Raw genomic sequence first — 14,049 nt, forward strand, 5'->3', positions numbered from 1 at the left:
GATGACATGATCACCAGAAACTTGTTCACACTGCTTTTACAACCATGACTTACATGGGATATGTCTCTCATGCGATTTGTTTTCTTAAGTTGTCATCCAGGACACAACCATGTGTGTGTTTTTCATCATCACAGTTTATGATTCTCTTGTGTGTATGATAGATTTTCCTTGGTTCTGTTTGGAGATAGGTTTTGGGGTAGCATACACATGACTGGAGTTGCAGTACAGATTGCCCACACAGGACTGCAACAAATTCCATTTATGGTTTCGGGCCATCTTCACCAACCGTGTATTCTAGAGAGTCTGTTGTACATTCCCGGAGTGACATTGCCACATTTTGTAGTTTGCATGTTTGTCTATGTGTTCAACTGTGACTGCAGGTGTGTGCCTGTTTATTTGTGTAGTTGTGTTTAATTAGTTAATGGCATACATCATGAAATTGCCATTGGTAAACTTGTATTGACCTTACAGTTTGTTGTCATGTCCATCTCACCCAAAACATTGTCCACTCATGATATGATTATTAGTATGTTTCTGGGAAAATATCTCTCTAATCGTTAGTTTTCCTGTAGCACTTCCCTCATGTGTATGTCTGTTCTCTGTTAACTAAGGGACCATACGTTTATTAATATCTGATCCCTTCTTGCTGTTCTAGCAGCAGATGCTGTGGTATGTCTGACATCAGCCTCTTCATCCTGGCCATCCTCTGGATTGTCTTGCTCCTCCTGGTCTTCACCCAATGGTGTGTTTGTGTGTACACAAATATTGTGCATAATACAACATGCCATTATGATCTTGCATACTAGTTCTGGTCTATACAGGAGTCTGCCACCCGATATGTCTAGGCACCTGAACCTGGATTTCAGGACTCCAAATGTCCCTTCAACAATGGCCTTGTGCGTCCCAGTGCAATGTTGTAGGCTCTTTGTGCCAGTGTGTGTCAGCCATGGCATATCCCTGATCACCTGAAACAGATAATGGGGAAATGTGTACATTAGTATTTGTGATGCTGTATTTGCAGAGTGTCTATTTTGGTGTGTGCGCATTGTGCAACTTTGTTCCTTTGGGTTTGTCATGTGTTGCTTTAGACACTTGAACAGCATCACTGTAAATTAGATTGCCTATACTTATAAATATAAATATATAAAAATCATTTATAGAGCGCATGGTTACACTTAAAATAGTGTGTCCCCGCGCTGTGGATGAGTTCCATAGAGAACGCCCAGATAAAAACAGCAAAACACAATACGGCCACACCCTGCCCTCTACTAATGACTGGGGAAGAGGTGAGTTTTGAGTTTAAGTCGAAAGCGACTTTCGGATGGCTCCATCCGCAGATTCAGGGGGGGTTTATTCCAGTGGTGTGGCTGCCAGATAGCGGAATGAGCGGCCATCCATTCTGGCTCTGAAGATACGGGGGACAGTGAATAGCATACTGCCCAAGGACCTCAGATTGCGTTTGGGACGGTGGATAGTTAGGAGTCTTTTTAAGTAGGAGGGGCCTTTCCCATGTGCAATTCGATGGGCAAAGCACATTGTCTTGAACAAAATGCGCTCTTTGATGGGTAGCCAGTGTAACTTGGCCAGAGCGTTTTTCCCCGAAGCTCTCCTGGGGAGATTAAGTACCAGACGAGCAGCCATGTTCTGCACTCTTTGAAGTTGCCCCAAACCTTTTTGACTTAGGCCGATGAAGAGGGCATTGCCATAGTCCAAGTGAGGGGTCACTAGAGCGTGGACAAGGGACTTCCTAGAGTTAATGGGCAGAAGATCTAAAACCTTACGCAAGGTTTTGAGAATAGCATAGCACTTGCCGGTGACTTTGGCAATCTGTTTTCCAAAAGTAAGTTCTGTATCCAACAGGATCCGCAAATTTTTAGCAGAGACTGCAGGTATAGGAGTCAAACCTAATTCACTCGGCCACCAGTCAGAAGACCACACCGATGTTGCTTTACCCACCAGTAGCACTTCGGTCTTGTCCCCATTGAGATGAAGACAGTTGTTATTCATCCAGCTCGTGACAGCTGAGAGACAGGCGGAAAAGTTCCTCGCTGTCTCATCATGTCCCTGGGTTAGTGTGATCATTAGTTGTGTATCATCGGCGTAGGTGATGATATCTACGCCAAATGATTCCACCAACTTTGCAAGGGGTTCCATGTACAGATTGAACAATGTAGGGCTCAAACTGGAGCCCTGAGGAACCCCATGCTTCAGCTGTCTTGGTGACGATTTAAATGGGGGGCAGTGGATTTGAAAGCTCCGTTTCTCTAAGAACGACTTAAGCCATTCATAGGCGTTGCCCTTGACTCCAATCTCAGATAGTCGTGTCAGCAGCGTGGTGTGCGATACGGGATCAAATGCCGCACTTAAGTCTAATAACACCAATGCCGCTGTCTGACCTTTATTTGCTATCTGACGCAGTACCTCGGTGGAATACCGGACGGCAGATTCCGTCGAGTATTGGGCTCTGAACCCTGATTGGGTAGAATGAAGAAACTGGCCCTGCTCAAGATAGTCCATCAGTAGAATGTTGACAATTTTCTCTGCTACCTTCATTCAGTAGGGCAGCAGAGAGATGGGGCGGAGATTTTGGAGCTGTGTTACAGGCATATTAGGTTTCTTCTTCAGTGGGATTAAATGCGCTCTTTTCCAAGGTTCAGGTACCTGGTTAGTGTGGAAAGATAGGTTAATAAGGTGGCTAATGTGGTCGATTAATACCTCTAAAACGTCATTGAAGCGTTTAGGAGGGGCAGCATCATTAGGAGATCCCGACTTTACACTATTAGCAATACTTATCAATTTTTGTCGATCAGGGACATAAAAACCAGTCAGCTGGCGGGAAGATTTTAAACACTCTAATTCCTTGGCCTGAATTATGTTCTCCTCAGTTTTAGTGGTGAAAGATGCATGAATAAGTTCGACTTTATTGACAAAATAATCAGCGATAACATTGCATAAATCATCCGAGAATATATCTTGAGTTTCTAACCTATTAGGAACAGTAATTTCCTTATAAATGGAAAACAATTCCCTAACTGGATTTATTGCCTCTGTGATCCTGTCCTTGAAAAATTTCCCTTTTGCTGCTCTAATCATTTTTGAATATTTAGTTAGTTCGTTTTTATAAATTTGTTTTCTCTCTGGGTCATAGTCCTTGCGCCAACCACGCTCCATTTTTTTACAGATAGCTTTAGCAGTTTTAAGCTCCTCTGTGAACCATGGAGCCGTTCTACTGCCTCTAACTGGAGGTTTGTTAGTCCAGGGGGCTACCTTATCAAGTGCCCTGGTCATCCACGTTTCATAGGCTACACAGCTGCCCATCAAGCTGTCGTTCAAAGTGGGCGGTTCCTTCAATAAGGCTAATCTATAAGCCTCTTGGGTGTATTTTCTCCAGTTTCTATGTTTCACAGTGGGAGGTTTAGGGCCATTAGCTATATTAGTTTCGTTATGTATTGAAAACGAAATTAGTTTGTGATCAGACCAGGGAATGCTTATGGGAGGGGACACATTTATCGGCTCCCAGTTGGCAAATATTGGATCGAGCAGATGGCCCGATTGATGCGTGGGCAGGTTGAATTGGAGCTCTAACATCAGGGACTTAAGGGCACCCAGAAGGGTTTGAGCCTCCATACACTTACAATTTTCAAAATCGAGATTTAAATCACCTAAAAGAAGGAAGTGATTGACAGCCTACACTTCACTATGCTGTCACTGTCAGGATCCTGTTTATTACCTCCATGCTGTGACTGTCAGGATGTATGTTTTACTAGGAAAGAGATTACAGTTTCTTTACAGGCCCGCTGCACATACTGATCCTCTCCTATGCACATATTTTATGGAGTGCACCATTGTCACATGTGCCTGCTAACACTTCCACCTTACAATTATGACGTTTACTATGTTTGAACATCATCTACATACCTCATTGAGAGGGATTGTGCTGAGGGTAGCTGTAGGAGAGATTCCTTGTCAGCTAAACATTGAACTCATTACATCTACCTTGCACCCAAGGTGTCAGTGTTTCAGTGACAGTGGCACTGTTACCTGGTGCAATTAACTTACTGGGACATGTGATGACAACATACATATGCATTGATGTCCTTGGTAGGGGTGGGCGGCAATTTCCGTACAGAACTTGCAAAATTTCGGCATTCCACGCCGAACGAGAAAATGTCAAAACCTCCGCGATCCGCGGCAGAACGGAATCCGGAGGGCATGAGGTATTTTGAAACCTCACCAGGAAGCACTTGCAGGAGCCCGAGTGTTCACTTCTCTGCCTCCCTCCCTCACTCTCTCCCTCCATTCCTCTCTCTCTTTTGTATGTCCGTCTCTACCTCGATCTCGATCCTACTGACTTGCAGGCAAACTTCATCCATTTATTCCCCAGTGAAATGGATCCAAAATCGAATGAAACTCTGTTGCTGGAAAAGCAGTCTGTTTCTTTCATTTTTCTCTTTCAAAGTGCTGCGTCTGGATGGAGAAGGGCAGAAAAAAAGTTTAAGAAAACGTGAAATAAATAAATAAATAAAGCAGGGCACGTTGGCCACAAAGCGGCAAATAAATAAAATTAATAAATAAATAAATAAAGCAAGACACGATGACCAGGTTGGTTTTATTCACAAATAAACAGAGTGGCATCACTTCTCAGTCGAAACTTTCTCTCCCAACCCATTATAAACAAGAGGCATGTGAACTCGCATTGAAGGCAGCACTGCCCCCCACACACACTAGTGGGCTTCCCGGCATTTCCCCACTATGATTGACAGCTCAATCAAGGGACCTCGGCACCATTCGAGGAAACACTTACTGATTAGCCAGAAGAAAGTACTCCAGCTGAGTAGAGGAATTACACAAAACGGTGGCATCTTCTTCTAAATTTGCAGGGCAGGATTAATTCTTGCTGGCACGATTCTTGTCTGCCCCTCAGAGTGACCCTGCAAAGATTATTATGGGCGCAGCTGAATCTCAGCGAGCGCGCAACATTTTGCGTGCTCGCAGAGATTTCTTGCCGTTTCGTGTAATTTTGCGAAAGGCAACTTCGCAAATTCCGCCCACCCCTAGTCCTTGGGCATGAGTTGACTTTGACTGCATGTATGCATGTTTGAGTTATACCCATAGATATTTCTGTGTGTGCCAGTTCGCAATCACTTTGCCACTGGATTCAAGCTAGCCCGGCTGATGGGGGGTGCTACCCCGACACCGGTCCCAGGATGCTTGTTTCCAGTCCAGGGAAGTCATGGCTTGCAGTTCGGTCTTGACTGTTCCCTTGAGGCACAGGGTCAAGACTCATTTGCATATAACTGTGTCTGAACTGGGGTGGCAAAGTGAGCTAAAGAATGACTATGGATTAAACCCAGATCTGTGACTGTAGGGGAGTGTCTGAAAAGTTTCAGCGCTCCGTACATCATCTCCTGGTGTTTCCTTTATTCGCAATCAACACACGTTGCAATATCGGAGTTTGAGCATTATATTGCTACACCTCACCAGGAGTGTCATATGCATTCACAACATGTAGTGAGATTGGGATTCGTATTGTTTGCATGCTATTCCGATGCATGCTCCATTCTGCAAAGACACAGTGATGTTTAATATATGTTTGGGAATATTTGTGTGCAGTTGTTGCTACCCTCATGCAGCACTACTTGTAAAACTGTGATGCAGGGACACATGCTGCATGGCTGCCTATGTTTTTTGCATGGCAGCTAATTCTGCCCTATTACATGTGTGTGCAGGGGATCTGTTATCTTCTTGTACATATGGCACGTGTTTGTTTCAGCATGTATGTAGCTCAGCAGAAGTATATCTTCTGTATCATGTGCTGCACATTTTTTCACCAGATATGTGATGTGTTCAGCAACATCTATTTCCATGTGTGCCATACTGGTTTGTGTGTGATTTTGTAGGCTACTTCCTTGTTGTGCTGTCGGACATGTGCCTTGGTTCTTTGGTAGTGTGTACTCGTGTATATTGTTGGGACCAGTCCCAAAGTATGTCATGTTAGATTGGCTACAGATACATTCTCATGTATTTGGGCTACATGCTTGTGTACTTGAGGTGTGTGGCATGTTCATTTTGTAGTTACAAACAACCAGTCCATTTCCTTATGTGCCATTTACAAACTGCTGGTTGATGATGGTTTGTCGAAAGATGTAGTGGTCATGCACATTCCCAGGAAACTTGGCGATAACATTGATGAACGGGCCCAGGTGGTCCACAATTGCCTGCATATTCATTGAGTGTGTGTGCTTACTGTTCCTGTATATGTGTGCAGTGTCCACAGGAAGCATAAGTAGGACATGGATGCAATCAATTGCTGCCAACACATGTTGAAAGCCAGCAATTTCATAGAAGCCTTGCTTGTTTTCAAGTTGCTCTTGCGCAGTGTTGGGGAATCTGATGATGGCATCCAAGACATTTGGGAGGAACCTTGAGAAGGCTGACTGTAATACTTCACCAATTCGGGCAGTGGTTGGTTGGAAGGTACCAGAGGCCATCAGTGGGCTATCATATCCTCTGGGGTGAGGTCTATCAGGGTGACGCGTTTGCGGTAGACCCGCTCTCTTCTTTGGTGATGCCTCTGTGGTGGTGCTGGTGCTGGTGGCATGGTGGTGGTTGTGGTCTTCTTGGAGCTCCAAGTTGCAAGAGTAGTACCTCCATGGCATCATTTGTTAAACAAATGAGGTCCTGTGTTGGTCTCCCTTATATGCAGGTGTTTTTTCTCCAATTTTTAGACCAGCATTTTTTTTAATCTTAAAAACAAGCCGCAAACTGGCCTTAGCTGCAGTTTTTGGGAAGTTTCGCCGGACCGGTAAATCTATGTGAATATTGGGATGTTGAGTTAGCGGCTGTTTTTGCACGTAAATGCCTACCTTGCATCTCATTTTCATTAAGTCCCACTAACAGAAGTGGCGATCTTTAAAATGAAAGTTTTCTGCAGTAAACTGCCACTAACTGAAGTTTGCGCCAACTTGTAAATAAGGTGATTGAAAAAAGCCACCGTATCGTCAAAAGAAATTCCGCTACAGTGGCGTTACATCCTTGTACATATGGCCTTTTATTTGGTGGACAGAGTGCACCAACTCATTTGTGGAAAATCACCTTGTCTTCCGAAATCTAAATCAGGCACTTGGTGTAATGTGTAATACATTCATGTACCAAACCTTAATAATACCTAGGAGAGCAAAAAGGATAAACTGCATCAAAACAATGTTGAAAAGGTAAATTTCAAATTTTTTGAAAATGATTACAATTTTGAAACCTGTTGAATAGGAAAAAAAAGTTATTATGAAAACAATGTAAATCGTTTAAATATACTATGCACTTTCTTCAAATTTATATTATGCCCAACTAATTGTACTATAATATGTGTAACTTATTTTCTGCATGCCACTGGCTGAAAACAGATATTATCCTGGAGAGCTGGTAAGGAATGGATATGCTTCAGTAGCAAATCCAAAATATTTAGTACTTAAAATATCATTCAGTTGTTCAAACAATTAGTCCTAAAACTCAAAGATTTTCTTAAGAACCTTCCATCAGTAGTGCCATATGCTGTGGTTGACAAATATCAATGTTTCTTAGATTTTGTTCCACATCTTTGTACCTCCCCCTACTTCTTCTACCACCCAACAATTCCTGTCTTTAGCTCTCTCTTGAAGAGATTCTTTTTCATTTCCAGGTTCTCCTTTTTTCATAGATTTCCTATTTTTCTCCTCTGCCAGCTGTTTCCCTTTTCTGCCTTTCTCTTTCCTGTGCTGGGTCAAAGTACGAAGATGAACAACTATTTCCTATCAACAAAACCCATTGATGGTCCAAAGTACCTACAACCACATTACACACTGCCCTTAGATGAAGGTACTAGTGCCAATGTTTTTATGAAATTGAACTAGCACTGCAGAGCCACACCTTTATTGATTATCCAAAAGTCATGTTAGGAGACTCACTTTAGATGATAACTTACCAATGAAATTATTTGACAATTTTCTTAAGTCATTTGGGGGGGGGGGTGCTACTCAGTTCAGCACACAGTTCTCTTCTAAAATAGAAAAATATGAGTCTCTCTTCCAAAGTGAATAAAGGGTGGATAAAGGTACAATGATTTCTTTATGAATCAAGCTCTAAGGACCTGATTGGAAAGAAAGTACTAGTAAAAAGTGTGCATCAGAAATGCATATATTATTTAATGAGGCCTGGCACATGGATATTCATGAGCCACATTATAAATGATGTCCCTCACAGTCTCTGGAACTCATTTGCATTTGATTTCTGCTTTCTATATTGCAATGCATTAAATGACAAGGCATATTTAATTTGAAAGGGAGAGTACTAGTACTGCTCAGTAGTGTTGCAATATGTTTTGTTGCAATAATTGTTATTATTTTTACAGCAACACAAAAGTTCAGGTTATAGACATGCTCATAGCGTAGTATACAAACGTTGCAATAGATGTAATGGTAGTGTACAGGCAGTTCTTGGTAGTAACACAGATACTCTGAGACAGTGAGACAAACATTTATTTATTTCTATTTCAAGCATTGTTGTATATATCAGAAGTGTGAATGACATAGAGATGAAAAGTTGTACACTAATTGGATGTGCAACATGGCACAACATTGGTAGCAGCCTCAGTTTTTTCTATTAGGACATGCTGAATATGGAAGAATAAAATCAAACCCTTAAAGTATGTGGTGTTTTCACATTGGCAAAAGTCACTTTTGAATACAACCATTTGTACTAATTTAAGGCGAGATGTACCACTTATCTGGCTGCAAAAAGCAGTTGCTTGACTTCTCTTTTTTGGTACCAGAAACTTACTTTGCAAGGCAACCTAGAAACTAATAAGTTTATTTTCACACTCAAATGGATCACAGTCCAATATACCTAATTAATATTAATTTTGATTCACTCTAATTTTACAAAAGCACAGGGATGCTTACCTGCAAGGATCAACAGAAAAGCAAGTCTCTGAGCAGTGTTAAATAAAGAAAAGCAGTTTTTCTTAAAGCAGCTTGATTTCCTTAAAATAACTAGGGCTGCTTTTTAAAAATAAGTCTTTGTTTCAGTGAGAGTTAGCAGTGGTTTCCATGCAACTTGTACCCCAATTCACAAAGGGAAAGGGGTCCAAAGGGGGCTCCTCTCAGACCTAACAACTTTTCAACATTTTGCGACTGGAATTATGATCGCAAACTATTGTATGCTACCAATGCATTATTTGTAAGGATGCTCAAAAATGCCCTTTCCAAAAACTAAAAATCATGACTCAGTTAACTCTGGTTTGGGACAAGCTACCGGAAAACTTCAAATACTATTTTTAATATTTAATAAAAATCCAATTCTGTCAGATTGCTACTAACTGTTTAACGAAAGTGTCTTAACCCCTTGCACGCTGATGACGAGCTGGGCTCGTCATGAGGTAGCCTCCTGGCACGCTGATGACGAGCCCAGCTCGTCACGTAACATGCGGTTTTAAAAATCTCAGCGTGCGAGCGGAATTCCGCCCGCACGCATGCGGTTAAAGAGTTAGACTTTGCGAGCCTGAACCTCTTGTATGCTAATTAGCAATAGCCTGCTAGCAGAAATGCAGCCAGTGCTCCTCCAAAATGAGATGTGAAAACTGCTCCCAGACTAGAAACAATGGCTTTTGCCATTTAGCAGAAAGTCTTGGGTGTGGGGTACATGACTAATAACAGCCAGGAAGGTCAACTGGGGAGGGCACCCGTAACTGAATTAGCTTGAAAGGGACCATAGTTAATTGTAAAAGGAGATTTAAGTATGATAAGACGTTTGTTTTCTGGGCTCCCTACAGCTAGTTTGGGACCAGTTCCATTTGCTATATAGCTAAGGTGGAGAAGACTGCTCGTTTCCTAAAACACACAAACCACCCCCAAGTGCAGAAAGGCTATGCCATCTTCGATTGTACTTAGGATAGTAGACTGTGAGATAGTTTGCAGTATGGGAAACAAGGTGTGCTGCAAAAGTGGGAAAGTTTGCCCTTTTGAACATTTGTCTTATAGTTATGGAGTGTCCAGATGTCACCCCCCTCCACTGGTTAGTCAATAACTACCAAAACAGGTGCCTCACCAACAGCTTGTCAGAACACTTTCTGGACCTGCAAAAGAAAGGAAGAGTACTGGACCTGTTGTATGTGACCTGTGTTTAGACCTGTCAGCCTGGACCTGCTCCTGCCTGTACCCAGGACTAAGAAGTAGACTCCAAATGGTTAGTTGGCTAACCTCCTGTGTGGCTACAGTGACAAAACATCCTAAAAGATGTTTTTTTTCCTGATGCCACCAGTTGACCATTAACAACTGGACCTGGAATGAACCCTGCTATTGGCCTCTCCTAGGGGGAATCTTGGCCTGTATGTGGTGTCCCCAATGTATGCAGTGTCTTAGAGGTAAAGGAGCTGCTTCAGAAAGGCTCACAATTTTAACATTTCCAAGACCCCTGGAGCTTCAGCAGGACCTCGTCGCAAAGGGGTCTGATTTGCCCAGCTGAATGGTTTAGAGCTAAATAAAAATCTAAATGCAGAAATTCTCACTTGGCAAAGGCACAAACAAAGTGCCTGTCTGACAAAAGAACTTCAGCGGCCACAACATTTGAATTTCTCATGCTAGGAGCTTTTCCCTATAAACACTGGCTTCAGTTGGAGTTCGTTCAATGGCTATCCATTTTCGAAAGGACTTTGTCGGATACACCCTGCAGTCTAGCCTGGGTGTAGGAATTGTCTTCTATTTCAGAGACTGAGTGAAAAGATTTGACCAGGATGACCCACCCTTAATTGCATTTGGCCTGAAATCTTGCCTAAGCCATCAACAAGCGGTGACTTCTGATTCACATTTTACTTTTTCTCGGTGGTTGTTTAGATACTGCCCAGTACTTTACACGTTTCCTATTTTACACCTTCCTTCTGTATGCTGTGCTTTTCAGGTGGTTGTACCCAGTTATACATTATTAAAACTGTGTTTTACCCTGCCAAGTTTGTGGCCTTATTCCTTGTGATGGCCTCACATCCATCTCAATTTAGACCAACTCCCTCACACTTAGGTTGACTTCATCAAAGCTTGATTCCCCTATTGCGTGGTCATGGTTGCCAGGAGATAATTTGGGTGGCATCAAAATATGTAAACATTAGGCCAACACAACAATGCATGCCTTGTATTTCTAAAGATAATGGACATATGCAGGTATGCACCACCAGTCCTCTGCACAAGATAATAATAAGCCTACTGCTTATACCCCAAAGCAGTTTACTGCAGTAAAAACTACGTTCAATATTGGGAGCGGATATATAAACTAATGGATCAAAACATTACACCAAAGTAATGATGCACCCATGTGACCTGAAATTTGCTATTATTGACCTGGTATACACCCACCTAGTGGACCATGTTTTTTTCCATTCTGAAAACCTTCTCCTGAAACAATTCAAACTGCAGTCTGTGTGCCTGACCAAAAGCCTCCACTTAGTGAATTGCATGGGACCTGAATCCCATTACTATCTTAGGTACCCGTGTCTCCATTACTGGACGTTATATTTTCATATATTTGTTTTTTATTTTCTAGTAAATGCTGATAGGCCTATTTCGTAGTCTGACCTGTCAAACAGATATATACCGCACTGTTGTGAATTTAGCAGCGCTCTTTTACCTGATTTTTACAAGACAGGTGCAAGAATTATCAGGTACACCCTTTCTCTCTTTCAAAAGACCTTTCTTCTTTCTTGCATGGAGTAGATGCAAGTTTCACGCAGGGGGGTGACACATTTCATTTATTTACTAGCTAGTCCTTTTCTCCACTGGTTTCTTTGATTCATCTATTGAATCAGTGTAGAAAATCAATTTTTCTGCGTGGTCTCCCATGGTTTTTCAACTTTTTATGTACTCCACTCCTGCTGTGACGCTTCCTTTTAGTGCTACAAAGAGTGGTTTGGGTTTCTAAGATGGTACTGTAAAATTGGTTTTAGCCATTTGGGTTATTTAACTGTCCATTAAGTCCACTTTAAGATGGCAAAGAAATTGCACCAGGTGCGTGCAAGTTGAATTTCATATGTGGGCTGCAGTATGCATTTACACTAGAAACATAGATGGCTCTATATAGAACCATTGTGCTCGGACTGGGCTGCAGTTTAAAAGCATTGCAGTGTCACATGGCAAGGAACAGTGCCTTTATCATGTAGAAAACAACTATTTTAATATATTAGCAAGTCACCCTACAATGTGCCTTGTGAGCCCACTGGGTTTGGTGCTTAGTAATATTTAACTAGGTCATAATAAACCTTCACAAAAGTGAACAATTACATCAGCTAGTTTCACTGTGTATGTAAGACTGCATTTTACAGGAACAGGCTTAGGATCTGATTTAGATTTGGTGGCTGGAGGTTAACACATCGGTATGGTAGAGTATTTTACTCCTACCATATCAAGGGTCCTCCACTCAGCACGTTTAGAGATGTCTGCTGGCTCAGCAGAAATCTGTTACCACAGGCAGTACCACTGTGATGGCTGTTCCTGTCAGTGTATTCAAAGTTTGACGGAGGGTACTATCAAAATAATGATAATGTTTATCAAACTTATAACACGTTTATTTTTGTTTTTGAAAACAAAATCCCAAGTGGAATTTTATTGTTGAAAATACAATTAATGACCCCCACCTCATGGTACTTACCTCATGTGGGATAGGGTCAATATTGTAGTTTTTCCGTGCCCTTACCGTCAGATTTATCTAGTGCTAAGAAGAGCAGCGAAAACTGGCCATTTACCAGCACACTCTAAATAGGGTGGGCTGTCGGATCACCAAACTTCAAAAGACCTTACTCCACTAGTCCATTAGAGGGCTATATCAGCGAAGGAGGCAGAACAGTCTCCATCGCTGACATACTTAAAGTCTGCCCAACTGTAAACCAGTTGGGAGGACCTTAACTCTAAATCAGCCCTTTAGTTAAGAATAAAGTCACCTTTTCATATGTAAGTGAGGGTAAATACTAGGTTGGACATTGCAAAATGTTTTTTATAACTTTAATGAAAAAGTAACTTATAATTTGGGTGCCTGTGAGTAAACTGGTTTAGAACTGGTGTGCCTGTCAGGTATGGGAGTGGTAGTAAACTGAGATATGAATCGCTGAAAAAGCAGGTGAGAATTCTGCAAGAATGTTGCCAGTATTGGATGTGATACATTCTCCAGTATCTGGCTAGTGCACAGGAATAGACTCACAACTCACCACCACCTCTTCAGAATATTCCTGCAGCTGGGAGGAACAATGAATCTTGAAAGAAGAATACTCTGCCTTTAAGCAGGAAGAAGTTGACTCAAAGACTCCTGAAGCCTGTGTGCAAACAGAGACTGAAACTGCTCTCCAGTGATCAAGAAGTTCTCCTGTAAAATTTTATAGGAACACAAAAATCAAAAGCACCCCTGACAACTGCAAGAAGGGTCACCTGATAACTGCATAATGGCCCATGCAAGAGTCCTGGCTGGAGACACAGCCAATGCTTAGAGGTTTGCCCTGAGGGCCTCAGGGCTGCAGGAGTGACTAGGAGGAACATTCTTCACAGGTGGTCAAGAGTGGGACCAATCGTGTCTACCTCTGAAGAACATGCCAGGGTCTGGACGCTGTGAGTGCCTCTCATGGTGTATTCTTCTTTCACAGAAGGAAGTGCAACTCCTTCCAGGAGTCACACTGTCCTGCTTCACTTAGTATCTACCTAAAAAATGTCAAGTGTCTCATTAAGATGGTCAAGTTTAGCAGCAAAAGGACAAAAATCTCCTTGATAGTCTTGGTAATGGTTTATTTTAGAATATAAATGATACAAGAGTTGATGAGCAAGACTTCAAAGCTACCCTGAAACAGGGTGGAAAAGGAGCACCGCCATGCATAAGGTCATCAGAATGAGAGAATCCATTTAAGGACTCACTCTTCATAAAATAAAGCAAAGAAACAAGGGCAAAAAGGCATTAGAGTGGGCAATGAACAAGACAAAATACCCAGTAATTTATGTGTTTTGATCCATCTCCTTATATATGTTTCATGTGGAAAATCGCATCACAGGAAAA

The sequence above is a fragment of the Lissotriton helveticus genome, chromosome 11, assembly GCF_964261635.1.
Source record: "Lissotriton helveticus chromosome 11, aLisHel1.1, whole genome shotgun sequence".
Taxonomy (NCBI): domain Eukaryota; kingdom Metazoa; phylum Chordata; class Amphibia; order Caudata; family Salamandridae; genus Lissotriton; species Lissotriton helveticus.